An 11282-nucleotide genomic window follows, 5' to 3' on the forward strand; every position below is an offset into this window, starting at 1 on the left:
TCTGCAACATCTATTGTTAGATCTGCAGCCATGCTGCATGCTATATGGTACCTATCATTCTTTGAAAGAAATGTTACCAGCTGGGGACTTTTTAGGTTCCTTTGATGTGGCAACAACGGCCTGAAGTTGGGTCTTGCATCCCTCCAGCTCCTGTAACAGTCGAGTATTCTTTTCTATAAGAACCTGCACAATAGATTATCCTTAAATCAGTTCTGCTAACTGTTTCAAGTCTCATGGGCTACTGATACATATAATCGTTAGATTTTCTTACCCGTACATCCCTTACATACTGGTCCGTGGCTCTGGCTAGACCATTTTGAGCAACACGGAGATACACCTCTCCAGAATTGAAGGCATCAAATGCCTCTGGGGAGAAGCAAGCGTCACGGAGTACGGCCCGGCGACGCCTATGATTCATGGAGCTCTCCACTTCTGAATTTGTAGCGGATAGTCTATCTGCATCCTCTGTAGGGGGAGTATCGGGCGTCCGGCCCAAGTCGGCTTCTGCTTCTATGTCCGGTCCTGGAGCCCGACTGGTGGAAGCGTGATCGGCAGCCTCGCCGGACATATTCCGGCGAGCATTTTTTCTGTTAAAGAAACATGGACGTCATTACATTTTGAGAAAGACGACAACCACGGAGCGGGGTTTTTGTCATACCTCCGCGCCGGCGTCTCCGTCCTGACCGCCTTGCTTTTTGGCCTGCCCGGCCTCGGTGCCTCTTGTTGGCGAGTTGCTGTGGGTTCGGCATGGCGTCCCGAATGCCTTCCCTGTAAAACACCATATGTATATGGTAGGTGAAGTGTCTAAAAGGGGATCCTAGTTTTTGGAGTTGGGATTTTTGGTTTTTCTTACGTGCGACACAGGGAGCAGTCCGAGATAGTCGGCCGTAATGGCCACCATGGCGTCATCACAGCTTAATTGATAGAACTGCCGGTCTATCAGCTCCACGAATATGTCCGGATCTTCTTCGAGTCCGGGACCGAGGGCCCGGTCAAGGTCCTCTGGTTGTGGAGATGGGCTGCTGACCTCCCTTATGGCTTTTCGCAGTTCCTGCCGCAAAATGGCAAGGTGAGTACCTACGACAAAGAATGCGGGAAGAATGGGAGTGAGGAGATATAACTCACCCAGCTTGGAGGGTTGTACATGGAGAATCCATCCTGTGGCTTGATGCGGATGAACTCCTCTTCCTCTCCCTTGAACAACTCGGACAGTATTTTTGCTAAAGCAGCAGCGTTGTCCGGACCCTTGCGCCCGCAACGGGTGGCATCATCTTCCCCATTAAAACACCACAGGGGATGCCCTCGATATTGAAGTGGTTGCACTCCCCGCATTATGCATATTGACATAACCTCGATTCCTGTCAATCCTGATTGAGCCAGCGCTCTAATCCGGTTCATCAGGTAAAGGACTTCTCCATTTACTTCCTCCTGGGGGCTCCGTGGGCGCCAACTTCGGCGTTTCTTCAGAGGAGCATTGTTGAACTCAGGAAGACCCCGCCGAAGAGGGTCCGGAAGGGGGACGTCCTCCATATAAAACCATTCTGAAGGCCAGTCTTCGGACGTCTTCTTCGGAGTACCGGACAGGTATCCGATTTCGGCGATGTGCCATATTTCGGCTCCGTCCACTTGATAAAGTGACCCCTTCTGTGTGCGGGGGACAAGGCAAAATAACCTTTTCCACAACTCGAAATGAGCCTCGCAGCCCAGGAATAACTCGTAGAGGGCGACATAGCCGGCGATGTGTAATATGGAAGCAGGGGTGAAATTGTGCAGTTGGAGGCCGTAAAACTCCAGGAGCCCGCGGAGGAACGGATGAATTGGAAATCCGAGTCCCCTTAATAAGTAAGGAACAAGGCATACCCGCTCCCCTGTAGAGGGGCTGGGGAAGCTCTCCTCTTGCTCCCCGCCATTGTAGGTGGCGAGCCTGGCTCTGACGGGAACCATATACGCTGGAGGGAGAAATCCCTTGGTCTGCAGCTTGACTAATCGACTGTGTGGGATAGAACACCTCTCCCAATCACTAGGCTTAGGGCTACAGGGCGGCATGAGGAGCTGCGGAGGTCAGCCATGCTGGAGTGGATCTTTCCGAACCGCGCTCCGATGGATTCTCGCTAGGGGGGATGGTATGGATTGGATCTAAGAATCCCCATTCCTTTAATAGACAATTTATTTAACTGGCTAGGGGGGCGAATGTAAAAATGCCCTGGCTCCTCGTATTCATTCGACGCATGGAAGATAGCCCTTATTGGGCGCGGAAGCCAAGAAGTTCAACTTTTATGGGGCTGGACACTGCCTAACAAACATTCGAAATTTGGAGAAGAACCCGCCTTGCAATGCCGAAGACAATACTGCGTGTCGAACTTGACGTCATTGAAGCTTGGTTCGGGGGCTACTGAGGAAGTCCTGGATTAGGGGGTCTCCGGACAACCAGACTATATCCTTTGGCCAGACTGTTGGACTATGAAGAGACAAGATCGAAAACTTCGTCTCGTGTCCGGATGGGACTCTCCTTGGCGTGGAAGGCAAGCTAGGCAATACGGATATGTATATCTCCTCCTTTGTAACTGACCTTGTGTAACCCTAGCCCCCTCTGGTGTCTATATAAACCGGAGAGTTTTAGTCCATAGGACAACATACAATCATACCATAGGCTAGCTTCTAGGGTTTAGCCTCTCCGATCTCGTGGTAGATCAACTCTTGTACTACTCATATTATCAAGAATAATCAAGCAGGACGTAGGGTTTTACCTCCATCAAGAGCGCCCGAACCTGGGTAAAACATCATGTCCCCTGCCTCCTGTTACCATCCGCCTTAGACGCACAGTTCGGCACCCCCTACCCGAGATCCACCGGTTTTGACACCGACACCAGGTAGTAGTGATAGACGAGGACGTGGTGGCGCACGCACATCTGGGCGACGGCGACCTTGGGACGAGACCCGGCTCGAGAGCGGGTGTATTCAAGGTCGAACCGACCACCTTGTACTTTTCCTCGGCAAGCAATAGCTCCATGATGTGGATGGAGTGCTCCGCCCAGACTGGGTCGTTGGTGTACACCACCGAGAGGTCCATGAACCTTCTGTGGGTGTCCACCACAGCACACATGGTGAATTGCTGCTCGTCGTCGGTAGCCACTCGGAGCGCCATTGGAGCCGCGTAGGATACTCTCTAAGAATTTCTCGTGGTGGGCATGGTTCTTGCAATGGTGGGTCACAATCGAAAGGTTGAAGAGACACAAGGGTAGGTTAGATGGACGCTGTAATAAATGGGGGCCGGCCGGCCTGTAATCGTCATGTCTTGGCACGACATTCATAGCGGAGGATTCCAGAATCTAGTGCACGCTTGACGACACTTCACCCCAGGCGTGGGCTCGAAGAGCCTGTTCCCACGCTACCGCGTTGTTTACCGCGCAAGCTTCCCGCCCGGCTAGTTTTGCCACGCGTCAGCTAGAAGAGGGAGAAATCGTAGGCGTTTATTGGCAAAAAGCTTTGTAAAAATGAAGTGTGTGGAATGACTTCGGTCATAAGCTTACCCTTGGGTGATGAGGTCAAAGTTACACAGAAGGGTGATAATGGACACTCGAGTGCGATAATTAATTATGCGCTATATAGTGCACACGATGGAAGAAACCAACTGTGTGCAATATTGTCGAAGATCGCAGTCGAGTTAGCTATACAGATCGTGTGCTGTGAGACCGACAAGGTAAACTAATTCGAGAATGGATAATAAAATCTAAGTCCTTTGCATATTAAGGTCAAAATAGTGCTAGCAATACACGAGTCTCATATGATGCCATTTCAATGATTGTACCACAAAAGCTCGAAATGTTACAAGGTTCAAATTCCAGAGTTATATGGCTCAAATTCGAAGATTACAAGGTTGAAACTGATATTCGAAATGAAATTCAGCTCATCAGCTACAAACGCTCGCATTGATGCACTGAACATGGATATCAGAGAGGTTCAAACTAATATCACCGCTTCTAAGTCTGGCTTCGAAACCTCACAATTTTTGCAAAGGGGTCAACCACTAAGAAGTCATGTATGGGATTGGCCCGATGATTTCCGATTACTCTATCATCTGAAGTTCCAAAATGAAATTCAATATTTTTGGAGCCTACTCCATTCTGCAGCAGGCACCAGCACTGATCAACAAACCATTCATTTTTGCGAAATAAATGTAGGCCAAACCTCATTTCCTTCAGCACCCTTGCTCTGGGAACAAAGAACCTGGCGAATATAATCTCCGGTAAGGTCCCTCGGTAGGAGTTCAAAGTAATTTCTGAGAGATGTAGATCTAGGCATTCGACATGATTGTTATATTGTATCACATTATCCACCACTGGGCCTAATTTTATCTGCAAAAGAAGAAACGTGTTAGTGCCTACATGCAGTTTTGAACATTACTACAGGACTAGCTATTGGGTTTGCAGGATTTGTAAAATGCACTAACATGCCATCTTCGATCTAACATGATTAACATGGGCATTTGATTACATTCTAGAAAAATGTAGCCTTCTTCACAAAAGGTTGGAGTGGATGAAAAGTTCCCTAAGAAAAGTAGTACAAATGAATCCAAAGGAGAAATGCTTATTGAATGTAACCATATGGATCAAGCAACCAATATGGGCGGGGGCATGTATGTACTGAAATCCTCCAAAAGAACCTTCAGAAATTGTAGTACATTGTCATTGTAAACTTGTGAAAAGGTGTCACAAATTGAACTCCCTTATGGTTAACATTTAACAGGAAAGGAACATCACCTCGATATATAGCTTCTCCAGGCACGGAAAGCATCTCAGGAAACTGAGAACTTGCTCCAGGTCGGGCCCCATAGATTCTACTGCCAAGACCTTCAATGTGCGCAGTTTCGGGGTCAAGCTTGTCGGAATCATTTTCTGAATACCAGATGAACAAACATCTTCAAAATTATAAATAATGTTAATTTGTAGAAGGAGAGGTAGAAGGCGACTATTGTACCTGAACGGGTGTGGGTCCAATAACAAGTTCAGAGTATTTGTCAGACGTGTAGCCCACCACTGTCAATTTCGGCGCAGAAATGACATTGATTCTTGTTGGACCTTCTTGATCAACTACAAGTAATCTCTCAAGTGCAGGTGTGTCCTGGATGACCATACCGTGGTCCACCTTTTGTGATGTCTTCCTGCCACACCAGCAACACACATAAATAGTCCGGAGAGTCATGGAGGTGATGTGGAAGGTACTCAACCCATTGATCGCCCGAAGACGAAGGTACTCGAGTGCAGTACAGCCACGGAGCACGCGCTCCATGTGACCCTTTGAGAGGCAGACGGCGACGAGCTTGAGGTGCTTTAGTCGTGGTAGAAAAAGAGCGGGCACGTCATTAAGGGGCGGGAAATGGCAGTTCCTGAACTTGGTGACGCGTAGCGTGGGCGCGAGGCGGAGTGCGGACGTTGGCAGCGACCGCATATGCCCATCATCAAAAGTGAGCTCCTCGAGCTGATTTAGGGTGGGGATCGGAACCAGTCGTCAAGCTTGGCTCGGTCCTTGTCGTTGGAATGGAACTTGCCCATTGTAAGGCCTTTGGTTGGGCCAAGGTGACTGCCAAGGATCTTGGAGAACACATCCAAGCTTTTGTGATAGCCATGGCAGAGCTCGTGGGTGTCGATGAGATCGAGAGGGCTGGAGTTCCATAGGGGGTGCCACCGCCGGGAAAGGAGGGTTTTCCGTGCCCCATATTTTATTGGGAGGAGGGAGATGACGACTCTCAGCATATTATCGGGGAGGCTGCTGATTAAGTCTAGGCCTGCTAGAGCCGCTTGCGATTCTAGCTCGCCCCACCTCCGCTTGTTGACAGCCTCGTTCTCCACCGCCGGAGTCTCCTTGTCAGTGACGCTTTTTATTAGAAATGAGAGTATAGGGAATATTTAGTTAAAATAGGGAAATAGAAAAGTGTATTGGTAACTAAAAGTTATTAGGTAGGGATATAGTAAGAAAAGGGAATAACAATTGGTTGCTTAAATACTACACAATTCATTCGGCATTGCTGTGTAAGTCAACATATGCAGATAGTTGAAAAGAAAACTTACTTCGAACAAAGTCTAGACGGATGATTTTGTCGGGGAAGTTAGCATATATCTCATGACCAGGCTCTTCTATGTGCAGTGCAATTTTAGTGCCAGCTTTCAGTACATAAAACTTAGCAATTTCATTCCAAAAGCCAGTGCCAAAATAGGAGTCACCACGTTCATCAAGTCTTATAGTAGCAACGATTGTAAATCTGTGGTTTGTGTGTAGTATGACATTCGTGGAGCCTTGATGTATGTAAAGGGAAAAATTGTGCACTACAAAATCTGTTGCATAGCGAGGGATGTCCTGTAGAAAATGGTAGGATTGTTTAAAAAAATATGGTAACATGCAAATATGGGCCCAAATTGAAATAACTGTACAACAGTTGAAATCGAAGGACAAAAGTCTATAATTAAACAGATAGGGTAAACATGATATCATGGAAATATGAGAGTAATCAAAAGAACAATACATCATTAATTTTCCTAATATAGAAAGAATAGGGGGGAAATTCCCTTTGATGCATATGGTGCATATGGCACCTTTTATCCAAATGTAGCAATATTTAGAATATGTTCAGGAAAGTAGGCCATGCCAGCCGATTTAGGGTGAGATTGAAAATACCACGCACATCCTCAAGTTATCTGGTACGATGAGATGGAATCTCTGGCAGCGGTCGCCAAGTCCTGAAGTGTCGGTGCACTATACATTCTATGAATGAAAGAAAACCCTCAAATCAGCTCGAATAAAAATGAATCCACGACGATTTCCACCGGGTGATTAAAGGAGGCAGATGAACTGGGATAAGAGATGAGATAATATATCGTTAAATTAGTTACCTTATCGTCCATGAGAAAGGACCCTCAGTATGGCAGATTCCCCAACCGAGCAGAGCTGAGTCGACCGCGAGCAGCATCGAGAAAGTCGATGGCAATAGGCGGTGGCAAGCGGAAGTGGCGAAATGCGGTAGGCTTTGCCAGCAGCCTGGCAGCGGCGGCAGGCGTCGAGCTAAGTGTTTACCGCCACTATAGGTGGTGCCATGGCATAGACGTGGAGGAGCTTGTGCAGGTGTGAATGGGGAACGTACCGGAGGGGTCGAGGGGGTGGCAGGCAGGTTGAGGGTTTTTGTGACATGGGAATGGTGAGGGTTTTCTTTTTTGTTTTTTGAATTGGGTGGTGAGGGTTTTCTATCCCACAAAGAATTTTGGGGGCGACGGTTTGCTAGAGCGAACCATGTGTGATCGACGTAGCAGGCAAAATGAAAGTCATTGCACACGCTTCCAATTTTGCGAACTGTGTGTGATTGACGTACTACCTCCATCCTGGTTTATTGGTCCCCCGTTGTAATTTTTACCAAAATTTGGCGAAATATTTAACATACTCAGACATAAATAATAAGCGTACACGTACATAAGCATAGTCCAACCATAAGTACATAGTTCAACCTTCATTAAGCATACTCAAGCGTGCATAGTTCGATCCATCCCACATCTCATCTCACATGCGGCCGGCACGATCCTGAAGCTTCTCCAGGTACTCGGCGTACACGCCGTGCGCCACCCTGCGAGAAAACTTCTGCTTGAAGGAGCCAATGGCCCATGCTCTTACATGCGCCAGAACACTTAGATACGCGTCATGAATCTTGTGGTTGCAAAATGGGCATCCATAGCCGTCGTTTCAGGTCCTAATACGCCTGTTATGCATTCCTGCATAAAGCTCCCTCAAGATTCGCCTCTTGTACCTCCTCTGGGCATCTTCATCCTCGTTGTCCACATCGTCAGACAGCACCTATAAAAATAGTCAAACAAATTTGGCATCAAATCACTGATTACATGCCGTGAAGTAGGATTAGGAATTTATGGCTATTTATTTATGCATATCCAGAGATTATGGTTCGATTTTTAAGCACAATCGTCTATGTACAGACCAATCTTGAGGAAAATAATGGCACAAACATAGGTAGGTCATTCAAATCAATTGTCAAGTCCTAGCTAGGAATTATTAGCATGAACACTAACCCTTGTCGGATTAGTAGTAGAAATCATTTGCACGGATGAAACAACTAATCACTTATCACTTGTACCATTCAAACAATCAATACACTACACAGATCTAACAAAACTTACTCAGATTTCATGGATTGGGAGAACATAACCACATGATTTCTATCCAAAAAAGGGGGAGGCAGGAGTAACCAGAGAAACCCTATGATCTATTTGACACATAAATGGGTATAGATGACTAACCAGCTGTCTGTCGTCAATGGAGTCGTCGCTGGAGTGGTCGTCGGAGTCGTCACTGGAGTGGTCGTCGGAGTCGTCGCCGGAGTGGTCATCGAAGTCGGTGTGGAACTCCGCCTCCGGCTGTGGAAGCTCGACGCCGTCGATGACATCAGGGTGCAGCAATAACTCACCGGCGGTGACGGCAACCTCTATCTCCATCTCCACGCCGTGCTCTGGTGATTTAGCAGCCCCGGCATCGCCACTCCTTCTAATGGGGCACTTCGGTGGCATCCTCATACACTGACGGCTTGGAGGACTGAGAGCGGCGTCGAGGATGCAAGCGGAGAGAGAGGATTGTGTGTGTGTAGCGAGGATGGGGGGTGCGGCCGCTCGGGTGCACCATTAATATGGAGTAGTGGGAGTTATGCGAGAGAGGCGAGCGGTGGTCAAACCGATGGCTCGCCTCCCGGTGAGCCTACGCACCGGACTACTGGCATGCCTACCATAGTTTCACACAACTACTCGCACGCCTCCCGATGACACTGCACAGCGAGCACGCCTCCGTCAATTCACACACCTGCACGCACGCCTCCCCATCTGCCTGCACGGTGAACTGCTCGTATGCGTCCCGTCAACTCATGCCTGCTCGCACGCCACACGGGTCGCGTGGTGGCACGTATATTGTTTTTCTATTTGGATGATTAATGATGTCGCTTTATTGCTTAACCGAAGCATGGCACGTATCCATTGTTGGTCTAATGCTCACGGTTCGAATAAATAATCCATTTGGGATATTGGTTCCCAATTATTAATAATCTCCCATTTGTAATTAGATAAAGATTATATCAAAACTGGTCTCAAATTTGACAAAAAAGTACAACGCCACTTTGTATTGGTGTCCATATGACAACACGATAAGTTTCATGAACTTCAAATAAGTTTTGGATGTACTAGAATTTAAAAATCAAGATTCTCAATGTTTGAAATTTGTTGCACGGGGAGTAAACATGCACCCAGTGAGACACATGTGTTTTTGAAATCCATTTAGGTGCACTGTCACGTGTGCATGTAGCTCAAATTTGATTTTTGCACATTATATCCATAGAAAATCAATCAATCAATGTACTAAAACGTCTTAATGATCTCTGTGATTTATTTGAAATTAAAATGTCCCTCCTTTGGTAACATGTATGTTCACCGCGAGATAATTAATTTAACATGCATCATAGTTGGGGTGCATTCGCAGTGTGAGTGTGGGTGTGTGTGCGTCTGGGGGTGGCGGGTGGCTCGCAGTGCACTACGAGTTGTGAGCCACCGTGTAAGTTGGCCGTTTTGTTAGGCAGGCTGGCGCCGCATCAGAGTCGTGAAATCATTATTTAAAACATTACACAACCCTTTCATACATAAATGTTTTGCCACATGCAGTCGATGGTTGTCCTACTCGACACTCGATACTCGCGTGTGACGCTTTCTGTGGGCCTGCGAGGTCGTCGTCCATCACTTTGATGAACAGCCGGCAGTGAGGTTAATTTGATGAGAAAGGTAGAATCTTTTTTGTTTATGTTATGGTGGTATATAGTACGCGTTGAAGAGGTGGGAGGGGACTAGCATATATACTATATGTATGCATCCCTGAACAAGTACACCTCACTCAGTGTCGGGACTTTTTGGTTACCGAGGCACGTGCCACATCAAAATTGTGAAATTGGTTATTCAAACATCACACAACACCTTTTTGGGCCACATGCATATATATCCTAGCTAGGACACTCATGTGTGACGCTTCCTTCTACGGGCCCACGAGGCCATCATCGATGCATGCATGCATAACTTTGCCCTACATCGGGAGAGTTAATTAATTTCACCATCGATGAGGATTCTTTTGGGTTGTACATATATTACGACAGGAGTATATAGTATGCGGTGAAGAGGGGGAAGGGGACCATCATATGTAGTACGCTTGATACGAACCTCGCCCTGTGTGGGTGCATGGTTTACGGATTTTGAGGCATGTGGCACATCAAAGTTGTGCATTTTGGGTATTCAACATATATATGTTTGGCCCACATGCAAAGCGGTGGTGGTTGTCCTCTCGCACCCACTTAAGCGGTTATCAGCGATATCGATGCTTTCCATATGTTGGCCCGCTTAGTCCATCACTTCTTTTTGCCTGACAACAAGAGAGGTTAATTTGACTTAGGAGGGGATTATTATTTTTGCTTTGGGATGACATGCATGATACACTTTGAGCACACACACATGCATGTGTACTCATGAATCCCTCCCATCGAGTCGAAATGGCTAGTACAAGAACACCATCATGAACCGATCTCGCTCTGTGTGGGGAGCTAGTGTACGATTTTTGACACACGCGCCAGATCAATGTTGTGTATTCAAACATGCATGCACGCATCACCTCCATACATATGCCTGTAGTGGTTGCCTTCGAACGGTACACTCCCTCGCGTGGTTATCGGCGACAAGCCTATATATTCGTGGGCCCGCGTGGACATCCATGATCACCTTGACCAACAACAAGATAGGTTACCATGGCGGATTCTTCATTTGGTTTGTGTTATCGTAGTATAGGTCATGGTGAGATTCAGACCTAATTAAGTTTGAGCGCATATACTATGCACGCATGCATGCATATATGAATCCCCCGTCGTTGGCTTGAAGTGTGGTGTAACATACATATGCATCGTCAACCTAACCCTCACTCAGTGTGGGGATTTCTAGTTCGAAATCACGGTGCCACATCAAAGTTGTTCCATTGTTACTCAAAAACACACCTCTCCATACATATGTTTGGTCCACATGCATGCAGTGGTTGTCTTCAGGGACTAGCTACTTGCGTGATTATTGGCGAGCTAGCCCATCTCCGGGGTCGCATGGACGGCCATCACTTTGACCAACAACAAGAGAGAGGTTGTACGACCAAGGTGGATTATTCTTGGTCTGTTTTACGATCCATCTTGGTGAGATATATGCCTCTCTGGCCCGCTGACTGAA

This window comes from Triticum dicoccoides, chromosome 3A (genome assembly GCF_002162155.2).
Source record: "Triticum dicoccoides isolate Atlit2015 ecotype Zavitan chromosome 3A, WEW_v2.0, whole genome shotgun sequence".
Taxonomy (NCBI): Eukaryota; Viridiplantae; Streptophyta; class Magnoliopsida; order Poales; family Poaceae; genus Triticum; species Triticum dicoccoides.